Here is a 9,443-nt window from a genome sequence, read left to right on the forward strand (position 1 = left end):
GAATCAGGGTCTGTTTCGATTAGGGGTTGCTATTAGGGGTCAGGGGAGCTCTGGTGGTGTAGTGCCTAAGGCACTTGACTGCTAACCAGAAGGCTGGCAGTTCAAACTCTCCAGCCACTCCTCAGAAGGAAGACTGGGCAATCTACTTCTGTAGAGATACTGCCTCGGAAACCTAAGGAGGGGTCACTATGAGTCGGAACCAACTCGACCGCAGTGAGTTTAGGTTTTTTTTGTTTATTAAGGGTCAGGACCTAATGTTCTGTCCAGGACACTATAGGCCCTTTCCTTCTGTGTCCTCTGGAGGCCTCAGGAACATTTTTGTGGAGAATAAAAATAGGATCAGCTCACACTGGTTGAACACTTACTATAAGCTGGGTGCTGTGTTCAGCACTCTGTATGCCTCAGCCCAGTGAGTCCTCCAAAGCCTATATTTATCTGTTGTGAAAACGAGGGCTTGTTGCCCAAGGTTACATAGCAAATAAGTGGTGAAGCCAAAATACAGTATTAACTAGTTAATATTTGGTGCCGTATGGGTCTAGCAAGGAAGGCAGGAAAGGAGAGAGAATCAGCGAGTTCTCTGGCAGTTCCCAGGCCTGGACTGTCACTTGACTGGAACCACAGGTGTTAGGGGAGGGAATGAGGACAGAGACAGACCCATGCAGTTGGTGGGCTAGTCAAAGTGGTACCAATGCCTTACAGTGGGCACAGGGACATGGAAGAGGGGCAGCCAGCAATCTCTGGTCTGGGAGGGGAGCTTATTGGTCAGGAATCTGGGCAATAACAGCTCTAGGCAGCCTTCCAAGACCCTCCCTCCTGTCCCCAATGGGCAAGGGCTCCCAACATGCACCCACAGCTTCCTGGTGATCACTTACTGCTGCCCCTACTGTGGCCATCTCTCTTGGCTGTAGTTTTTCATTAGGAGTTCCCTCACCAGGCTACCAGCTGGGGGAGGGAGGGACACCTCCTTAGCCACTCTGTGTCCTCAGTAACCAGGGCAGGGCTTAGCACAGCCCTCAGACTCCTCACCCCAACACCCAGCCCACCAAGCCTTGCCAGAGAGGCCTGAGGAAGAAGTGTGCCTCCCTCCAGTCACAGGTGCTCTCTCACCGCATCCCCCACACCTCTGCCCCCACATCTCCACCTCCCACACCACCACCTCCACACCCTAGCTCACACCCTCCACACTTCCCACCCCCTTCCAGCCCCCTAACTCCTGTCCAGCTCTGGGTCTGGAGGAGGGGCAAGGGCTGCTATGGGCTGGAATGGTCTTCAGTGCCTGGGAGAGTCAGCAGTGACTTAGGCAGTGGTAGTGACCCATCTCCTCACTATAGGGACCCGGCAAGAAGGGCCTCTGCTGAACTGGTGGGAAAGGGCCTGCCTCCTCCTTCCCAGAAGCCTCAGCTCTCTGGACAGTGGTCCTGGACCTGAGAGGAGCATGGGGGAGGGGGAACCTGAGTTCAAATCCCAGCTCAGGCATTGACTAGCTGTCATTTTGACATCTCTGGGTCTGTTTCCCCATCTATGAAATGGGCATAACAACAGTGCCTGTCTCATAGGATTGAAATGCAAATTAATATATGCAAAGTGCTGAGAACAGCTCCTGACTGTTCTAACCAGTATCAGTTGCTATTGAGTTGACTTAAACTCATGGTGACCCCAAGTGGGCAAGAGTAGAACTGTGCTCCAAAGGAATTCAATAGTTCATTTTTTGGAGGTAGATTGCCAGGTCTGTCTTCTGACTTTTCTAAGTAAGTCTTATAACCCAGTACTCAGTGTCCAGGTACAACTGACAACAAAATAAAGTCCCTGGCTTTCATGGAGCTCCTGGTTGAGTGGAAGGTAGAAAAATTATAAATAAAGATCTGACTGAAAAAACAAGGTTGTCATGATTTGGGGATAGGTGGTGGTGTTGCAGGTGCCTTCAGGTGGCTTCTGACTCATAGTGACCTTATGCACAACAGAACGAAACACTGCCCATTCCTGCAGTCCTTACAATCATCCCTACGTTTGAGCCCATTGTTGCAGCAACTACAATCATTGCTATGTTTGAGCCCATTGTTGCAGCGACCGTGTCAATCCATCTCATGGAGGGACTTCCCCTTTTTTGCCCCTCCTCTACTTTACCAAGCATGATGTCCTCCTCCAGGGACTGGCCTTCCTGATAATGTGTCCAAAATACATGGGTTGAAGTTCCACCATACTCACTTCTAAGGAGCATTCTGGCTGTGCTTTTTCCTGGGAAGGAAATAATCAGAGATTTGCAGAACAAAGGGTGGGAGGGAAGGAGGGAGGGTGTCTGGGAAAACCACTCTGAGGAAGGAGCATTTGAGCAGATTCTCAGAGGAGAAGGAGGAGACAGCTGGGTGATCTAGGGGAAAGAGTGTTCCTGGCAGAGGTGACAGCAAGTGCAAAGGCCCTGAGGCAGGAGCTGGCTTGGCATGCTCTGGGAACAGAGGGAGGTGACTGAGCTGGAGTGCAGTGGTGTAGGCTGGGTTTCTTAGCCTCAGCACCACTGACATATTGGACCAGATGGTTGTTTATTATGGGGCCATCCTGAGCATTGCAGGATGTTTTAGCAGAATCCCCGACCTCTTCCCGCTAGATGCCAGAGTATCCCCTCCCCATCTCCCCTGGTGGAGAACCATGGGGTCAGGGAGAGGGTGGCGGGAGGTAAGTTGGGCAGGTTGCAGGGCTGGCAGGCCCTTGGAAGCCATTTTGAGTAATTAGACGATAGGAAATGACTGGAGAGTCAAAGAGGGGGTGGTGAGAAGAGAGTGGGTGTCCCTGCCCCATGGCCCTGGCCCCTGCCCTAGTCCTGCCTGGGTGTGGGCCCAACCCAACTCTGCACAGACTGTCCTCTGATCACTGCTTTCTGTGCTGCTCCTCCACAATAGTGCTCCCTCACGTGCTCTCCAGGCCCCTTTTCTCTCCATCCAAGCTCTCAGCCACACCCGTAATCACCCCCTGCACCCCAAAGCCTCTGACCCTTTGCTCCTTCAGACAGGCTCCACCCCTGAGATGCACGTAGTAGGATCTCAAAAAATTGCCATAGGCAAATGTTTTGCTGTGTATATTTTCATCACACAGGAGCTCTGGTAGCATAGTGCCTAAGGCACTTGACTGCTAACCAGAAGGCTGGCGGTTCAAACCCACCAGCCACTCCTCAGAAGGAAGGTTGGGCAATCTACTTCCGTAGTGATACTGCCTTAGAAACTCAAGGAGGGGTCGCTATGAGTCGGGTCCGCCTCGACGGCACGTAACAACAACAACAATATTTTCGTCTCTCTCTCTTACACACACACACACACACACACACAAAGAATAATAGTAAGTTGCCTTAGGGATGAGCAGCCCTCTGCTTAGGAATGGGTACTCTCAGACTCAGAGATGAGAAGGAAACATGGGCAGAAAGGGTCCTTCCTCTGTCTCCTACTCAGGGACCAGGAAGGTGGGAAGCCCCTTAGACCAGGTATGTCTGTCTCTGGGTCTCCTCCTCCCTCTTTCTCAAACTTGTCCTCTCTATGGCCCTCTCTTTGTCACTCCCATTATTCCTGTCTGTCTGTCTGCCTGCCTGCCTGTCTGCTTGCTATCGCCACCTCGTCTCTATTGTGCTCAGCCTCTCTCTGTCTCTGTCTCTGCTGTTTGTCTGTCTCTGCCTCTGTCTCTCTCCTCTCTGTCTTGATCTCTTTCCCTCCGTCTCAGTCTCAGTCTCAGTTTCTCCCACCTCCCGCCGCCCCTGCACTCCCCCCACTCCTGGGTCTGTCTCTCCCTCAGTGGCTCCAGTGGTTTGGACAAGCTCAGCTCCCTCCTGTCCAGATGACCTCACTTCCCCACCGCACGCACGCACACACACTCACTGTCACATGCAAACACATACAGACACAACTTGCACACACATCCACTCACACAGAAAATACCCATGAAAACAAATACAAGCACACTCATACACCCAGACACAGACATACACATACACATGTAAATAAGATACAGACTCATATACAAATGCACACACATGCAAAGTCACACACATAAATACACAGGGACACAAACCCATACTCACTCATGTGCACAATTCACACACAAACTCTCTCATACAAACACACACACATACACACACACACACAGGTCTCTGTCTGGGTTTCCCTCAGAATCTGATAGGACCCTGCCCCCAATGAGCCCAGAACCCTGGCCTTCCTGGCCAGGTCCCAAGGGGAGGGATGAGCAAAGCCACAGGCGAAGGGCCCGGGCCAGGCTTGCAGGGGATAAACTCTGCTCAGAAGCCCTTGCTACTCCCTGCCTGGCTCTCTGAGCAAAAGCCCCTTGCTTTTTCCCATAAACCCCCCTCCCTCTCTCCCTGACCAGGTCTGAGTGGGCCAGGTGCCTGGAACCCTCTCTCTTCCCTCCCCCAGGATGGGTAGATGAGCTATCCTTTCTGATCCTATCTCACCCTCTGCCTTCTTCACAGTCTGCCACCCCTGGGCTGAAAGCTATCGACCTGGGTCCAGGTGGCTCAGCCACCGTTACCTAGGTGACCTTTTTGGGCCTCAGTTTCCACCTCTGCAAATGGGCATCTTTATAGCAGTCTTGCAGTGTTGCTGGGAGGATCACACAGACCTGGCACACAGTGGGCACTCAGCAGACAGTGACGGCCAGGAGTTGTCTGTGGACAGCCACCCGCCCTGCCCAGGCCTCTCAGGCCCCCTTAATCTGGGCCTGGGCACCTCTGAAGTTAGCCCCCCGCTGGTGGCGTGTCTCCAGGAGAACTTCCCGGCAGACTTGGGGGGTCGAAGGGAAGGGGGAGCCGGCCTGCTGCCTTCTAATTTAGATTCCTGGGTTTATGGCAGGAAGCATGGCAGGCTGATGCTGTAATTAAGCCGATTCCAGAGGCTTCGGGAGGAGGCAGCTAGAGGAGCCACCATGGGCTGGCCCCCCACTTCTCCCCACCCCCAGGCCTTCAGCAGGCTCCCTTCTTGAGCCCTGCTGCTCTGGCACTCCACTTTGCAAACCAGGAAACCAGAGACAGGCAGCTGCACACAAGGATCACACAGCACGTGGACCACATACTTGAGCTGCCCTGGGGGGCCTCCTCTGCCAGCTGTGGTCTAGCTAAGGGCAAAGGAGGACTTCAGACGTGTGGCTTCTATATTCTGTCTACCCTGGACCCTAGGGCCCATCTTCACTGAGTCCCCCTCCTCCCACATTCCTGAGGTGTCTGGGCAGAGCCTGGCCTGGGTTGTGGCAGGAGGGGCAGATCCCGCCCAGGGGTCAAGATCAGGGCAGCTGCCTGAGTACTTGCCCCCTGCTTGGGTCTGCCCCAGGTCAGGCCTGGGCCCCGTGCTGGGGTCTGCTGTGGCCGGTGGCTGGGGAGAGGACCTGGGGCTCAGCATCTCTGACCACCTCTCCCATCCATGGGGCCGAGCTTTGTCCCTCATGCTGCTCCTCACTGGATGATCTCGGGCCTCTCCTCTCTAACCCTCAGTGTTCTCATCTGCACAGAGGGTGGAACTGTCACCAGGAGGGCTGGTTCTCTCCCACCCCTGACCCGGGCTGCACTGAGGTGAGGCTCCACCAGAGCTTTCATGGGCCTTCACCAGCCCCCAGCCCTAGTCCCTGCCCTACTAGGCCCTGTGGGGTTGGGCCAACCCTTGCCCTCTCTAGGCTTCTGCATCCCCCTTGGTAAAATGAGAGGTTTGAATGGAGGTAGGGTTGGATTTCAGGAGCCAGTAACAACTCCCAAAGTGGGAGGCTAGCATGGGTGGGACTGTGACATCTTTTTTGTTGTTGTTGTTTTGCTAAGTTCAGATGGTTTTGCAAGCACCTGCCTCGTCTTATCATCTTTTCCACAAAACACAAATGCTGTGATGGGAGACAGACATTGAAGGGACGGCGGCACTCCGTGGACCTTCCTCAAATCCTGACCCACTGGGTGGGGCACAGGCTCACAAGGGCTGGGCTGGTTTGAGGGACATGTGTGAGTCTGCATGTATGCATATATTGTTGTTGTTGTTATATGCCGTCGAGTTGGACCCGACTCATAGCGACCCCTCCTCGGGTTTCCGAGGCAGTATCACTACGGAAGTAGATTGCCCCATCTTCCTTCCGAGGAGTGGCTGGTGGGCTTGAACCGCCAACCTTCTGGTTAGCAGTCAAGTGCCTTTAGGCACTACCAGAGCTCCCGTATGCATATATATGTATGTATGTATGTTTAGGTGTGTGCATTGCATGTATGCATGTTGTGCATGTGTGTTGTACCTATATGTAGTGTGCACAAATATATGTGTGTGTGTGTGGTTGCCAGGAGCAGGGGTGGCACTCCCACTCCAGAAAGAGCCAGTGCCCCGTCAGGCCCCATGGAGTGAACACTCGGGTCTGGGTCTGTGAGCAGCAGATATGGATCAGGGTTGGGGTAGGAGGGGGTGCCAGGCATTCCTCAGGTTGGGGAGAAAGGGGGCTTTGTTACTTGAAACTGAGCTGCCCCCAGCCTCCTTGCATACCCGGGCACCCTGCCAAGGACAAAGAAACCCACAAGGGGGCTCTGCTGAACTCCTGCCCATCAGCCCAGGCCGGTCAGCTATGCCCTCCTCCCAATCCCAGGTCTAACAAGGGCAGAGGGTGCAGATGGAAGCCTGCCAGAGGGCTGGGCTGAGGGCTGGAGCCCAAGGAAAGATGGAGGCTTGAGGGCAGTGCCAGGACAATGGAAAGACCCTGCCCCTCCCCCAGCTGGGGCTGGCAGGGCTGGGTAAGACTCTGAGCAGCATCCTGGATGCTTGGCTCATGTTGTCTCGCCAGGTCCTCGCCACAGCACTGTGAGTGGCCAGGTGAGTATTCTCATTTCCATTTCACAAAGGCTCAGAGAAGGGGGAGCCTGCAAGAGTCACGGCAGAGGAAGAACAGCAGCTCAGGTGGCCTGGTGTCAGTGCTTGAACCCGGCCAGTCGAGGGGGAGACTCAGGACACCTGGGTAAAGAGGACACTGCAGAGCGGTGCCAGGCTGAGGCCTCCCTCCCTGAGTGCCCACCTGGAGTGACCAGGTCTGGAGCTGGTGCTGGCCACCATCTTCCAGGATTTCAAGGAAGGTGACCCACAACATAGACTCATCTAAACCAAAACAAACAAACACTTGCCTTCGAATGGATTCTGACTAGTGGCGACCCCATGTCTTGCAGAGTTGAACTGTGCTCTGAAGAGTTTTCAAAGCTATGATCTTTCTGAAGCAGATCACCAGGCCTGTCTTCCGAGGTGCCGTGGGGTTGGTTTGAACTGCCAACTTTTCCATTAGTAATTGAACACTTAACTGTTTGTACCACCCAGAGAATGTTGGTGTTGTGTTGTCATGTGCCATCGAGTCGGCCCCAACTCATAGCGACCCTTCCTTGGGTTTCCAAGGCAGTATCACTACAAAAATAGATTGCCCAACCTTTGTTCCAAGAAGTGGCTGGTGAGTTTGAACCGCCAGCCTTCTAGTTAGCAGTCAAGTGCCTTAGGCCCTGCACTACTCAGGGGATAGATGCTTATAAGTGCTCAGTGATGCTGCTGGGGGCTATGGCACAAGTCCCTGTCCCTCTTTGCTTCCCCAGTGCCCCAGGTGTTTTCCCAGACCTGTCTATCACAGGCTTATGTCTCTCTGGCTTCCAGATGATTCATGCCCTCCTACTTTCTGGCCCGCGGCCCCCAGAGTCCCCCAGGCTTCCCTTCCTCATCCTGCAGAATGAATGTTAGGGACCCAGCTAAGGCACTATCTACAACCTCTCACCCTGGACCCTGCCCCTAACTTCAAGGGTGAAGTGAGGGGAAGGAAGGAGGGCCTGAAGTTTGTTTAGCTCTGCTGTCCCTCTTGCTGGGAAGCCTCAATGAGGGGCCAGCCCCAGAGTGCAGGCTGGAGGGCTGGAAACAGGGACTAGAGGTAGCAGGGGCCATAGGCAGAGGGCTGTGGAATGCATACACTCTTGCTGTCCCCTCCTGCTATGGCCTAGACTCACTCCAGACATGGCACCCTCCTTTGTCCCCAGCCTGTGCTTAATAGGATTGGGTGGGGGCTGGGAGCGGGCCTCTACTAGGGAGTACCTCCCCTTGGTGTCCACAATGGGGCCTATGACATCATGCTGTCCCCCACTGGGATGTCAGATGCCACCACAATGGATCTTCCCAGATGCCCAGCTTGAGGACAGGGACAGATGGCTGTGGTTGGGGCTGTGGGGATGAGGGATATCATCTGTAACCTCAGTGGCTCAGCGCTGTAGCAGATCCGAAGAGCAGGGCCAGCAGGGCCAGGCAGGCAGAGGTGCCACCGTTCCTCAAGTAGGCAGCAAATAAATAGACATTTCTTTTGTTATGAGTCAACCGCTTAGAGAATTTCTTACAAGGTAACAGCATAATTTGGGAAGTGGGGTGGAGTTCAGTTTTCCTTGCCCCTTCCCCCAGGTAAGCACCCTTAAGATGAAAATCAGATCCTTAGCAGAGCAGCAAGTTTCAGACTCCAACTCATCCCTCTAGCCTTTCCCCACCCTCCTGCCCTGAGAACCTCCAGCCACACTGATGTTCAGTCAGCTTCTGCGCTTTTCCCAGCCTGGAATATCCTGCCTATGTTCTTCCCCTCTAGCCTCACACTTTAAGTCTCAGCTCAGATACCACTCCTCCAGGAAGCCTTCCTTGATAAGCATCACAGTATTTACTTTTTGAATATTGTTGATATTTCCATGAGTCTCTCTTCCACTGCAGACCAGGAGGCCTGTGAGGATACCACCCAGGTTCTCCCATCCCCCACTCATCTCCCTGGCACAGAGCACTATCCCTGATTCATTCATCAAACGTATTGGGGGCTCCCACTGTATATCAGATCTGGGGGTCCAGAAGCCACGAAACAGATCTGTCTGCCCTTATGGAGCTCCCTAGCAGGAGGTGAGGGTCAATGACAGAGTATTACATCATACGAGCCCAAAGCTGCAAAATACCACAAAGCGCTATGAAGGGGGAATTGAAAAGCCTCACACACTACTGGGGATGGAGAATGGTGCAGCCACTGTGGAGAACAGTCAGGCAATTCCTCAAATGGTTAAATATGGAGTTACCATATGAGCAGCAAACTCACTCCTAGGTGTCTACCCAAGAGAAATTAAAACATGTATCCATACAAAAACTTGTACTCAAATGTTCATAGAATCATTATCCACAATAGTCAAAAAATGGAAACTACTCAAATGTCTATCAACTGATGAATGGTTAAACCAATGTGGTCTGTCCATATGATGGGCTAGGATTCAGCCATAAAAAGTAATGAAGTACAGATACATGCTGCAATGTGGATGAACCTCAAAAACGTTCTGCTAAGTGAAAGAAGCCAGTCACAAAAGACCACATGGTGTGTGATCCCATTAATATGAAATGCCCAGAGTAAGCAAACCTGGAGAGAGAAAGCAAAGGGTTGCCTGGCGGGGGGGGGGGGGG

This window comes from Orycteropus afer, unplaced genomic scaffold (genome assembly GCF_000298275.1).
Source record: "Orycteropus afer afer isolate SDZICR_OR568_19922 unplaced genomic scaffold, OryAfe1.0 scaffold00288, whole genome shotgun sequence".
NCBI lineage: Eukaryota > Metazoa > Chordata > Mammalia > Tubulidentata > Orycteropodidae > Orycteropus > Orycteropus afer.